This window comes from Rhinoraja longicauda, chromosome 40 (assembly GCF_053455715.1).
Source record: "Rhinoraja longicauda isolate Sanriku21f chromosome 40, sRhiLon1.1, whole genome shotgun sequence".
NCBI lineage: Eukaryota > Metazoa > Chordata > Chondrichthyes > Rajiformes > Arhynchobatidae > Rhinoraja > Rhinoraja longicauda.
This window is the reverse complement of record NC_135992.1, coordinates 11,001,916-11,014,059: the sequence shown is the minus strand read 5'-3', so window position 1 is coordinate 11,014,059 and position 12,144 is coordinate 11,001,916.

Sequence of the window (12,144 nt, the reverse complement as noted above, 5' to 3'; positions counted from 1 at the left end):
CCTGCAATGCACGCATGTACCTGCATGTAGAACGGCCCCTGTCTGTATGCCAACGTGCAGCTATCAATCCATCCACCCCTACACTGCCCTTTATCTGTCTGTATCTCAGCCTGCCTGCGTGTACATAAACCTGTGTATACTTGTACCTACATGTATATATTAGTTTGTGTGCGTGTGCGGTTTATGTGGTGTGTGTGTGTGTGTGTTTATGTGCGTGGTGGTGATGGTGTGTGTGTATATATATGTGTGTGTCTATATATGTGTGTGTGTGTGAGTGTGTGTGTGTGTGTATATATATAAGTGTGTGTGTGTATATAAGTATGTGTGTATATAACTTATGTATGTATATAAGTGTGTGTGTGTGTGTGTATAAGTGTGTGTGTGTATAAGTGTGTGTGTGCGTGTATATAAGTGTGTGTGTATATAACTTGTGTGTGTGTGTATAAGTGTGTGTGTGTGTGTGTATAAGTGTGTGTGTGTGTGTGTGTATAAGTGTGTGTGTATATATATAAGTGTGTGTGTGTATATAATTTGTGTGTGTGTGTGTGTATATATGTGTGTGTGTGTGTGTATATAAGTGTGTGTGTGTGTGTATATAAGTGTGTATATAATTTGTGTGTGTGTGTGCATATATGTGTGTGTGTGTATGTGTGTGTATATATGTGTGTGTATATAATTTGTGTGTGTGTGTGTATATATAAGTGTGTGTGTATAAGTGTGTGTGTGTTGTGTGTGTGTGTAAGTGTGTGTGTATATCTCCCCATCGCTGTAGTTCCCCGTTAGGTGTGACACTATTCCATATCTACACCTACAAGCGTTAAATAAAGAGGCTGCATGTGGAGTATGATCTGTTCACATACAAACCTCATCTATTTTCCAGATTACACTGCGGCCTGGAATATTCACTGATTAACAACATCACCGGTTAGAATGGCAGCTCACCTGGCCGCCTCGCTGCACGGTATTACAGAGTGATGCAGAAACCCAGAGCACCAGGTAACCGAGAATGTTTACACCAGTCAATCTCCCACCCAATTCCCCAGGAAAATCAAAACTTGATTCTTTTTAAAATGTGGATAATTGGAACAAGCTGTCTAGACTCAACCAGTTTAGACTCGACTCGTACATTTATTTATTTATTTATCTCTCTCTCTCTCTCTCTCTCTCTCTCTCTCTCTCTCTCTCTCTCTCTCTCTCTCTCTCTCTCTCTCTGTCTCTCTTTCTGCCTCTCTCTCTCTCTCTCTCTCTCTCTCTCTCTCTCTCTCTTCTCTCTCTCCTCTCTCTCTCTCTCTCTCTCTTCTGTCTGCCTCTCTCTCTGTCTCTCTCTCTGCCTCTCTCTATCTCTCTCTCTCTCCTCTCTCTCTCTCTCTCTCTCTCTCCCTCTCCCTCTCCCTCTTCCTCTCTCTCTTCCTCCCTCTACCTCTCTCTGTCTCTCTCTCTCTCTCTGTCTGCTTTTGGTTTAATAAAATCCTGCCTTTACTCCATAGAAATGCACCAACACCAATATTGTTGGAGTAACATTGCAGTGTTCAATGCAGCAGCAGCAGAGAGGGGGGTGGGTGGGGAGAGAAAACGCTATCGCGACCCGAAGCAGCTCTATAGTGAAGGAAAATAACTGCAGGTGCTGGTTCAAATCGAAGGTAGACACAGAATGCTGGAGTAACCCATTCCTTCTCTCAGAGATGCTGCCTGACCCGCTGAGTTACTCCAGCATTTTGTGTCTAGAAGCAGGTGTATAATACTGCTCCACCTGCAGTCCAGGTGGAGTAAGAGGCTGGGGTGGGGGGGGTTATATTTCAGATACCGTTCTATAATAACGAAGACAAATGGAGGGAAGGGGATATGTCAGGCAGTGAAAAGACCCCTTGGGTTCAAGGTGATTACAGGTGAAGAGACGGGTGGCGGGGAGGGGGTTGGGGAGGGAGAGAGTACATTTATAATGGGAACTGTCCATGTAAACTTGCCTCGTTGTAATGACACCCTCCGAGCAGCGGCGGCGGTACAGGCTGACGGGGGGGGGGGGGGGGGGGAAATGGAACCAAAAACCCGGGTAGCAAGGCAAATAAAAAAACTGCATGGGTAGACTGGTGGATGGCACATCAGACCAGGACACAGGTGGACATGTACACTAGGGGGGGAGAGAATACAGAGACAGACAGACAGACAGACAGACAGACAGACAGACAGACAGACAGACAGACAGACAGACAGATGAATAAATAAATAGATAAATAAATAGGCGAATGGATAAATAAATAAATAAATAAATAGATGAATAGATAAACAAGTAACTGAATAAATAGATAAATAAACAGATAGATAGATAGATAGATAGATAGATAGATAGATAGATAGATAGATAGATAGATAGATAGATAGATAGATAGATAGATAGATAGATAGATCAGTAATCATCAGTAAACTTCAATACATTCAAAACTCCGCTGCCCGTCTACTCACCCACACCCCGATCCGTGACCATATCACCCCCGTCCTTTACAAACTCCACTGGCTCCCCATCCCCAGAGAATCCAGTACAAAATCCTCCTCGTGACCTACAAAGCCCTCCATAACCTGGCCCCATCCTACCTGACTGACCTCCTCCACAGGCACACTCCCACCTGCACCCTCCGCTCTGCTGCTGCCAATCTCCTGTCCCCCCCCCCCCCCATCCGGACCAAACTCAGATCCTGGGGGGACAGGGCTTTCTCCATCGCTGCTCCCACCCTATGGAACTCACTACCCCAGACCGTCAGAGACTCCTCCTCACTCACCACATTCAAAACATCACTGAAGTCTCACCTGTTCAGCACTGCCTTCAACCACTGACCGTCACCTCACCTTCTGTCTCCTTTCTCTGTTCGTTTACTTATTTATCTATTTATTCACTTCTCTATGTTCTAGAAATCCCTGTAAAGCGTCTTTGAGTGTTTGAAAAGCGCTATATAAATGTAATGCATTATTATTATTATTATTATTATTATTATGATAGATAGATAGATAGATAGATAGATAGATAGATAGATAGATAGATAGATAGATAGATAGATAGATAGATAGATAGATAGATAGATAGATAGATAGATAGATAGATAGATAGATAGATAGATAGATAGATAGAAATAGCTACTTGAAGTAGACAAGCAGGCAGCTGCAGGAAGGGGCGGGTGATTGTGTACAGAAATTGAAAAAGACAAGCAGACAGATATATTAGTGGAGAATGAGCGAGAGGGGATTACAATCTGGCTGGGGTTGCAATGGTCCCTGTCTTTGCTGCTAGATGGTTGGGTTGGTTTTTAAACGCAGCGCCCTAAATGTTGCAAGGCGGTGGCGAGGACCTGTCACGCGGAATGTAAACGGAGCGACGTTTCGTTCCTTCCAATTGCAATTTCTGGTACAGATGTCCACGTTAACACACAAAGGGGGCAGGCAGAGAGAGAGGGAGAGAGGGGGAGAGGGAGAGAGGGAGAGAGGGAGGGAGGGAGAGGGAGAGAGGGAGAGAGAGAGGGGGAGAGAGAGGGGGAGAGGGGGGAGAGAGAGAGGGAGAGAGAGGGAGGGAGAGAGGGGGAGAGGGAGGGAGAGGGGGAGAGGGGGGAGAGAGAGGGAGAGGGAGAGAGATTGAGAGAGAGAGAGAGAGAGAGAGGGAGAGAGAGAGAGGGATATTGAGAGATTGAGAGAGGGAGAGAGGGATATTGAGATAGGGAGAGAGGGAGAGAGAGAGAGGGATATTGAGAGAGGAGTTCTCTCTTGTAGACGGTCGCTAGCAAGGACTGAATCACCTACTAGTCTGCGAAAAAAAACATAATCCCAGTGTGACAGCTATGAAAATACACACACATCAGTCAGAATAACCTATACGAGACAACTCTGCTTCATATTAGTGTACAAGGCAATAGATGCGAGGGGGGAGGGGAGGAAAGGGGGGAATATCGTGTTGATACTGTGTTTTAAAAAAATATCCCCCAGCGGTGTGCATGTTCAAAAATGTAGACGTTCTGTGACTAAAAAGCAACCTGCCTGATCCCTCAGCTCTGTGTGTGTGTGTGTGTGTGTGTGTGTGTGTGTGTGTGTGTGCGTGTGTGTGTGTGTGTGCATGTGTCTGAGTGTGTGTGGTAGTGTATGTGTGTGTGTGTGTGTGTGTGTACAATAAATTATATATATACATATATATATGTGTGTGTGTGCGTGCGTGTGTGCGGTGCGTGTGTGTGTCTGTGTTTGTGTGTGTGTACAATAAATTATATATACATATACATATATATGTGTGTGTGTGTGTGTCCTGTGTGTACAATAAATTATATATATATACATATATATATATGTGTGTGTGTGTGTGTGTATGTGTGTGTCTGTGTGTGTGTCTTTGTGTTTGTGTGTGTGTACAATAAATTATACATATACATATATATGTGTGTGTGTGTGTGTGTGTGTGTGTGTGTGTGTGTGTGTGTACAATAAATTATATATATACATACATATATGTGTGTGTGTGTGTGTGTGTGTGTGTGTGTGTGTGTGTGTGTGTGTGTGTGTGTGTGTGTGTGTGTCTTTAAATTGCAACAACCTTGTTTTATTTATTATTTTTATCTGCCTCTTGGCATTTCTTTCCTTTTAAAAAACAAACAAAACCGCGACGAGGAGCCTTTACGCCCAATTATAAAACGGCCCATTTCACAGACACAAATGCAGAGCAGAGAGGCAGGTGGGTATCATAAAGAAAGGCACGGATATAGAGAAACGTTCTACTTACAGGCACAAGATTTGAGTCAAAATGCTGCTGTTCTCTGGTCGGATGAAATCGCCAGTTCCAGTGGGAAGTGACTGAAATGAATCTCCTTGCTCTCTCTGTATCTCTCTCTCTCCTCTCTCTCTATCTCTCTCTCTCTGTATCTCACTCCCTCTCTCACACACACACACACTTACATCCACACAGCAGGGGAAACTGAACGCACCTAAGAAAATGACAGCAAATCCCCTCAATAGATAGATATATATCTATAATATATCTGGTTATGGCTGAGATTGGGAATGTTTTTAACCCACGTATGCCCTTGAATCTTATCACGTGTTTTCAATACAATTTTAACGTGCAATCAAGACACACATTCACCACTTCTCTCCCTCTCTCTCTCTCCAGCTCACAAGAAGAGAGAGTGCCAAAGAGGATGTAACCAACTCCCAAGATTGCACGCTGAACGACTGCGGGCTGGACTGGTGGAGAAAGAGCGGCTCCTGCTTAATTCTGCGGCAGATCAACGACTCAATGACGCAACACGCCTAACAACCTAGGGATGGATGCAAGTCCCTGGTCCAAGTTCACGTTGTAGTCTCAGTAGTAACCCAGTCCTTCCCCTGAACTAGCCAACCAACCCAAAAAAAATCCAAAAAATTCAACAGCTTGCCTTGTTTTTAAACATTATTATTATACCTCCACTTTAACAAAAAATATATATATATTTAGAAACATAGAAACATAGAAAATAGGTGCAGGAGTAGGCCATTCGGCCCTTCGAGCCTGTACGCACCGCCATTCAATATGATCATGGCTGATCATCCAACTCAGTATCCCGTACCTGCCTTCTCTCCATACCCCCTGATCCCTTTAGCCACAAGGGCCACATCTAACTCCCTCTTAAATATAGCCAATGAACTGGCCTCAACTACCTTCTGTGGCAGAGAATTCCACAGACTCACCACTCGCTGTGTGAAGAAATGTTTTCTCGTCTCGGTCCAGAAGACTTCCCCCTTATCCTTAAGCTGTGACCCCTGGTTCTGGACTTCCCCAACATCGGGAACAATCTTCCCGCATCTAGCCTCTCCAACCCCTTAAGGATTTTATATGTTTCAATAAGATCCCCCCTCAGTCTTCTAAATTCCAGCGAGTACAAGCCTAGTCTATCCAGTCTTTCTTCATATGAAAGTCCCGCCATCCCAGGGATCAATCTGGTGAACCTTCTCTGTACTCCCTCTAAGGCTAGAATGTCTTTCCTCAGGTTAGGAGACCAAAACTGTACGCAATACTCCAGGTGTGGTCTCACCAAGGCCCTGTACAACTGCAGCAGAACCTCCCTGCTCCTATACTCCTATTTCTTGGCACATCTTACCCCCCCACCCCCAATTTCGAAATAAAATACACAAAAATGTAGGATGCAAGACTGTTCCCAAGAATTCATGTTAACCCCTTCACATTAACCCCCTCCAACTGGGCACACAGAGACAGCAGAATGGGAAGATGTGTTTCCATTTGATTCCCCTTTCCTTGTGTCCTGCTGAAGACTCAGAGACTGAGGGGGGATCTTATTGAAACATATAAAATTCTTAAGGGGTTGGAGAGGCTAGATGCGGGAAGATTGTTCCCGATGTTGGGGAAGTCCAGAACCAGGGGTCACAGCTTAAGGATAAGGGGGAAGTCTTTTAGGACCGAGATGAGAAAACATTTCTTCACACAGAGAGTGGTGAGTCTGTGGAATTCTCTGCCACAGAAGGTAGTTGAGGCCAGTTCATTGGCTATATTTAAGAGGGAGTTAGATGTGGCCCCTGTGGCTAAAGGGATCAGGGGGTATGGAGAGAAGGCAGGTACGGGCTACTGAGCTGGATGGCGGTGCAGGCTCGAAGGCCCGAATGGCCTACTCCTGCACCTATTTTCTATGTTTCTATGAATCAGAGGACGCACCTTTTAGGAAGGAGATGAGGGGGAATTTCTTTAGCCAGAGGGTGGTGAATCTGTGGAATTCATCGCCACAGGATGCTGGAGTCGGTGGATATATCTAAGGCAGAGGTGGATAGATTCTTGACCAGCAAGCGTGTTAGAGGTTATGGGGTGAAGGCAGGAGAGAGGGGCGAGGAGGGAGAGATAGATCGGCCATGGTTGAATGGCGGGGTGGACTCGATGGGCTGAATGGCCTAATTCTGCTCCTATCACTCACCACCTGATGAGCCTCCCACACAGTGCATTGAGAGTCTCACAGTTGTGCTCAGTATTGGACCCCAGACGGACTGGGAAATATTCTCCCTTCAATGCATGGATGTTAAACATTAATATATTAAAATTAATACAATAAAATCAATTGTGCAAATGAAACGATGTCTGACTCGTTCAGTTTTATTTACAGATGTATTGGCTCTGCTTCCACATCCGATCACCGTCTCTAACCTTTCACTGAGAGTAGACTGAGCTCCCCTCTCCCCCTTCTCCCCCTCTCCCCTCCCCCCTCTTCCCCCATCCCCCTCTTCATTGGAAGAAAGATAGAAACATAGAAACATAGAAAATAGGAGTAGGCCATTCGGCCCTTCGAGCCTGCACCGCCATTCAATATGATCATGGCTGATCATCCAACTCAGTATCCCGTACCTGCCTTCTCTCCATACCCCCTGATCCCTTTAGCCACAAGGGCCACATCTAACTCCCTCTTAAATATAGCCAATGAACTGGCCTCAACTACCTTCTGTGACAGAGAATTCCACAGATTCACCACTCTCTGAGTGAAAAAAAACTTTCTCATCTCGGTCCTAAAAGACTTCCCCCTTATCCTTAAACTGTGACCCCTTGTTCTGGACTTCCCCAACATCGGGAACAATTTTCCTGCATCTAGCCTGTCCAACCCCTTAAGAATTTTGTAAGTTTCTATAAGATCCCTCCTCAATCTTCTAAATTCCAGAGATCTGACCTCCAGGGCAACCCGTGGCCACCAGGCCTTAGGATCAGGCAGAACATCGGGGGTTCGAGTCCGGCCCTTGTGTCACATTCAGCTCAGAGACACAGCGCGCAAACAGGCCCTTCGGCCCATCGAGTCCAGCGATGCCCACACACTTACATCACCCTACACACACGCCAGGGGACAATTTATACTTACCCCAAGCCTATCAAACATGCAAACCTGTGCGCCTTTGGAGTGCGGGAGGACATCGAAGATCTCCACGCAGGTCACGGGGAGAACGTACAAACTCCGTACAGACAAGCACCATCTGCAATGACGGCCGAGGAGGACAAATCAGTGGATATTCCTAAGGCAGAGAATGACAGTTTCTTGGTTAGTGCGGGTGTCAGGGGTTAAGGGTAGAAGGCCGGAGAGTGGGGTTGAGAGGGAGAGATAGATCAGCCATGGCGGATTAGAATCAATGGGCTGAATGGCCTCATTATGTTCCTTTAGCTCCAAGAGCTAAACCTAACTCTCAGCTAAAATCTAACTCTAAGATAAAGGCAGAGATGCTGCAAGATTCGTCTGAAGAAGGGTCTCGACCCAAAAGGTCACCCATTCCTTCTCTCCAGAGATGCTGCCTGTCCCGCTGAGTTACTCCAGCATTTTATGTCCATCTTCGGTTTAAACCAGTGTCTGCAGTTCCTTCCTACACACGAGACGAGGTTTGTTGGACTCCATCTACCTAAGGAAATATGCTTGCCAATTGTCCACCTTTCATCCATTAAACAACGACCCCCTAAAACTTCAACCCACTATCCAGAACTCAATGTCATTTGGAAATCATGGAGTCATACGGTCATACTTAGTAGAAACAGGCCCTTCAGCCCAACTTTCCCACTCTGACCGACATGCTCCATCTACACCAGTCCCACCTGCCTGTATGGGAGATTAATACGATATTATTTTATGCATGATATTATTTTATACATTAGACATTGTTACGGTATTATTTTACACATTGTTGTTTAAGGTTTGTAACTACTTAGGCATTAGGCGCCCTCTCTGTAACTAATTAAGGCTCTCTAGACATTCTTTACCCTTGACACGTGTCTGTAACATAACACTCCTTTGCTTTAGCCTGTACCTTTGCTTTAGCCTTGATGATAAGGGTAGCAGAATCCGAAGGGATGCGGACATTCATCAATGAGTAGGATTTAATGGTGGCAAGAGAAAAACATGGGCCTTGGGGTGATGGGTGGATGTGAGGGATGGACTAGCAGGAAATAAGGGAGGCGAAATATGAAGGGATGTGAGCATTGAGATAAGGATATATTACTAAATAGGATTTAATGGTGGCGGGACAAACAGGTACTACAAAGAAATGAAGGACTGAAGAAAGGAGTGTGGGTATCATATCATATCATATATATACAGCCGGAAACAGGCCTTTTCGGCCCTCCAAGTCCGTGCTGCCCAGCGATCCCCGTACATTAACACTATCCTACACCCACGAGGGACAATTTTTACATTTTACATTTACCCAGCCAATTAACCTACATACCTGTACGTCTTTGGAGGTAATGCAAAGGAGATAAGGTTTAGAATACTCCTATAAAAATAGGCTGCCCGGTGTACTAAGTGGGCAGTCAGATGGTTGACATCCTGATTGTTCCAGCCGTTGTTTGCAAATAAAGGCTTTTAACTTCTTGAAGAATTCTCCGTGTCATCTGCTTCATTTTTGAACAACCACGACACCTGCTTTTGGCCCACACCCCTCTAAACCTATCCTGTCCAAATGTTTCGTAAATGTCGCGATAGAACCTGCCCCAGCCAACTCCACCGGCAGCTCGTTCCATACCTCCACCACCCTTTGTGTAAAGAAGTTACCCCTCAGGTTCCCCATTAAATCTTTCTCCCCCATCACTGTAAACCGATGTCCTCTGGTCCTCGATTCCCCTACTCTGGGCAAAAGACTCAAAAGTCTCTTAAGAAATCCATTCCAGGCTCTCTTTTATCTCCTCACCTTGTCTGATGCTCTCCCGATCAGATAGCCTCCTTGCTATTGAGGGCGTGCAGCGTAGGTTCACCAGGTTAATTCCCGGAATGGCGGGACTGTCATATGTTGAAAGACTGGAGCGACTAGGCTTGTACACGCTGGAATTTAGAAGGATGAGAGGGGATCTTATCGAAACGTATAAGATTATTAAGGGGTTGGACACGTTAGAGGCAGGAAACATGTTCCCAATGTTGGGGGAGTCCAGAACCAGGGACCACAGTATAAGAATAAGGGGTAGGCCATTTAGAACGGAGATGAGGAAAAACTTTTTCAGTCAGAGAGTTGTGAATCTGTGGAATTCTCTGCCTCAGAAGGCAGTGGAGGCCAATTCTCTGGACGCTTTCAAGAGAGAGCTGGATAGGGCTCTTAAGGATAGCGGAGTCAGGGGGTATGGGGAGAAGGCAGGAACGGGGCACTGATTGAGAATGATCAGCCATGATCACATTGAATGGTGGTGCTGGCTCGAAGGGCCGAATGGCCTCCTCCTGCACCTATTGTCTATTGACCCAACCCTTCAGAGTCCCCGTCTAAGATGTCCTCTGATGTCCACCATCTTCACCCCTCCCCTTGGTTGTCCATTCTGGAGATGCTTGGGGCATCAAGTGATGGTGACCAATAACTCCCACACACCGTGGAGAAGTTCCTTGAGAACACAACTGCCTAGCCACCCATTAAGTTAAAGGTAGACACAAAACGCTGGAGTAACTCAGCGGGACAGGCAGCATCTCTGGAGAGAAGGAATGGGTGACGTTTTAGGATCGAGACCCTTCTTCAGATTTACCCACCAAAGTTAAACGTTACTGTTGCTCCTTATGTTACAAAGTCTCAAAAAGGGAACAAGGTTTTCCTGTAAACGACATCAATGAAACAGAAAAAAGGTTTTGTTCAAACCAATCCAACTATTAGTACCATGTGCAGGAAGGAATTGCAGATGCTGGTTTAAATCAAAGATGGACGCAAAAAGCTGGAGTAACTCAGGGGGTCAGGCAGCATCTCTGGAGAGAAGGAGTGGGTGACGTTTCGGGTCCAGACCCTTCCTCAGACTGGTCCTCCATTCCCCTACTCTGGACTGAGGAAGGGTCTCGACCCGAAACGTCACCCATTCCTTCTCTCCAGAGATGCTGCCTGTCCCGCTGAGTTACTCCAGCTTTTTGCGTCTATCTTCATTATTAATACCAGTTTTTTTTAAAAGAAATACTTGGGTTTATTTAACAAAAGCAATTTAAATTTCGAGCTGCAGCGGCAGAGATTTAAACGTCCCTCCAAAATTAGTCCAAAAATGCCTTAGGTTTTATTAATCCATTAATTTAATCACAATGCAATCTTACCCCAAATGTTCTCGAGAATAGTTGATTCAGCCCCTCAAACCATCTTGGCCCTTTATTACAAATTCCCACCTGTAACTCATTCCTTGATCTCTTCGTCGTTCTATATTTAAAGCACCCAACCCCCTAATTAGATTCTTGTCTGCAGCTCGTTCTCAGATAGGTATGATATTCTATAAATACACACACGCAGGGATGTCCCAGCTGGGTTAGACTGCAGTCTGACACCGTGTTTCTGATCTCAGTTGCTCTGTGATGTCTCAACAGCTAGCCCCTCCGAGCCCCTGAGTGAAGAGGTTGAGGGTTTCAATTCACCACTGTGCAGTTCAGAACGCCAAGGTCTAGTATTGAGCCTTAGAGTCAAGGGTGTTTAATTCTCACGGGTCCCAGGTAGAACAATGAAATTGTGACTTGCTGCAGGCACAACAGATCATGTAAACATAGTACACAGTAAAACAATATGATAAACGAGAGACCAGGGTTCAGTGTGTGTATATATATTCACATACTCACAAATACACATATATACAGATCATGTGTATACATATCATATCATATCATATATCTACAGCCGGAAACAGGCCTTTTCGGCCCTCCAAGTCCGTGCCGCCCAGCGATCCCCGTACATTAACACTATCCTACACCCACTAGGGACAATTTTTACATTTACCCAGCCAATTAACCTACATACCTGTACGTCTTTGGAGTAGTTGATCTGTGTATATGTGTATTTGTATGTATGTGTGTGTGTGTGTGTATATATATACATACGATCTGTATATATGTGTATTTGTATGTATGTGTGTGTGTGTGTACACACATGATCTGTATATGTGTGTATTTGTGTGTGTGTATACACATGATCTGTGTATATGTATATTTGTATGTGTGTGTGTGTGTGCGTGTGAATACATATATATGCACACACACACACACACACATATATATACATACTGTATATATGACAGTCCTTCATTCCTGCTGTCGTCTGACTGCACAACCAGCACTGCTCCCAGCACACCATTATAATAAAGATAATTACCGTTATTTTAAATATAAAGAATGCTTATCTATTTTTGCTATCCACTTTGCTGCTGTAACCCTGCAAATTTCCCCGTTGTGG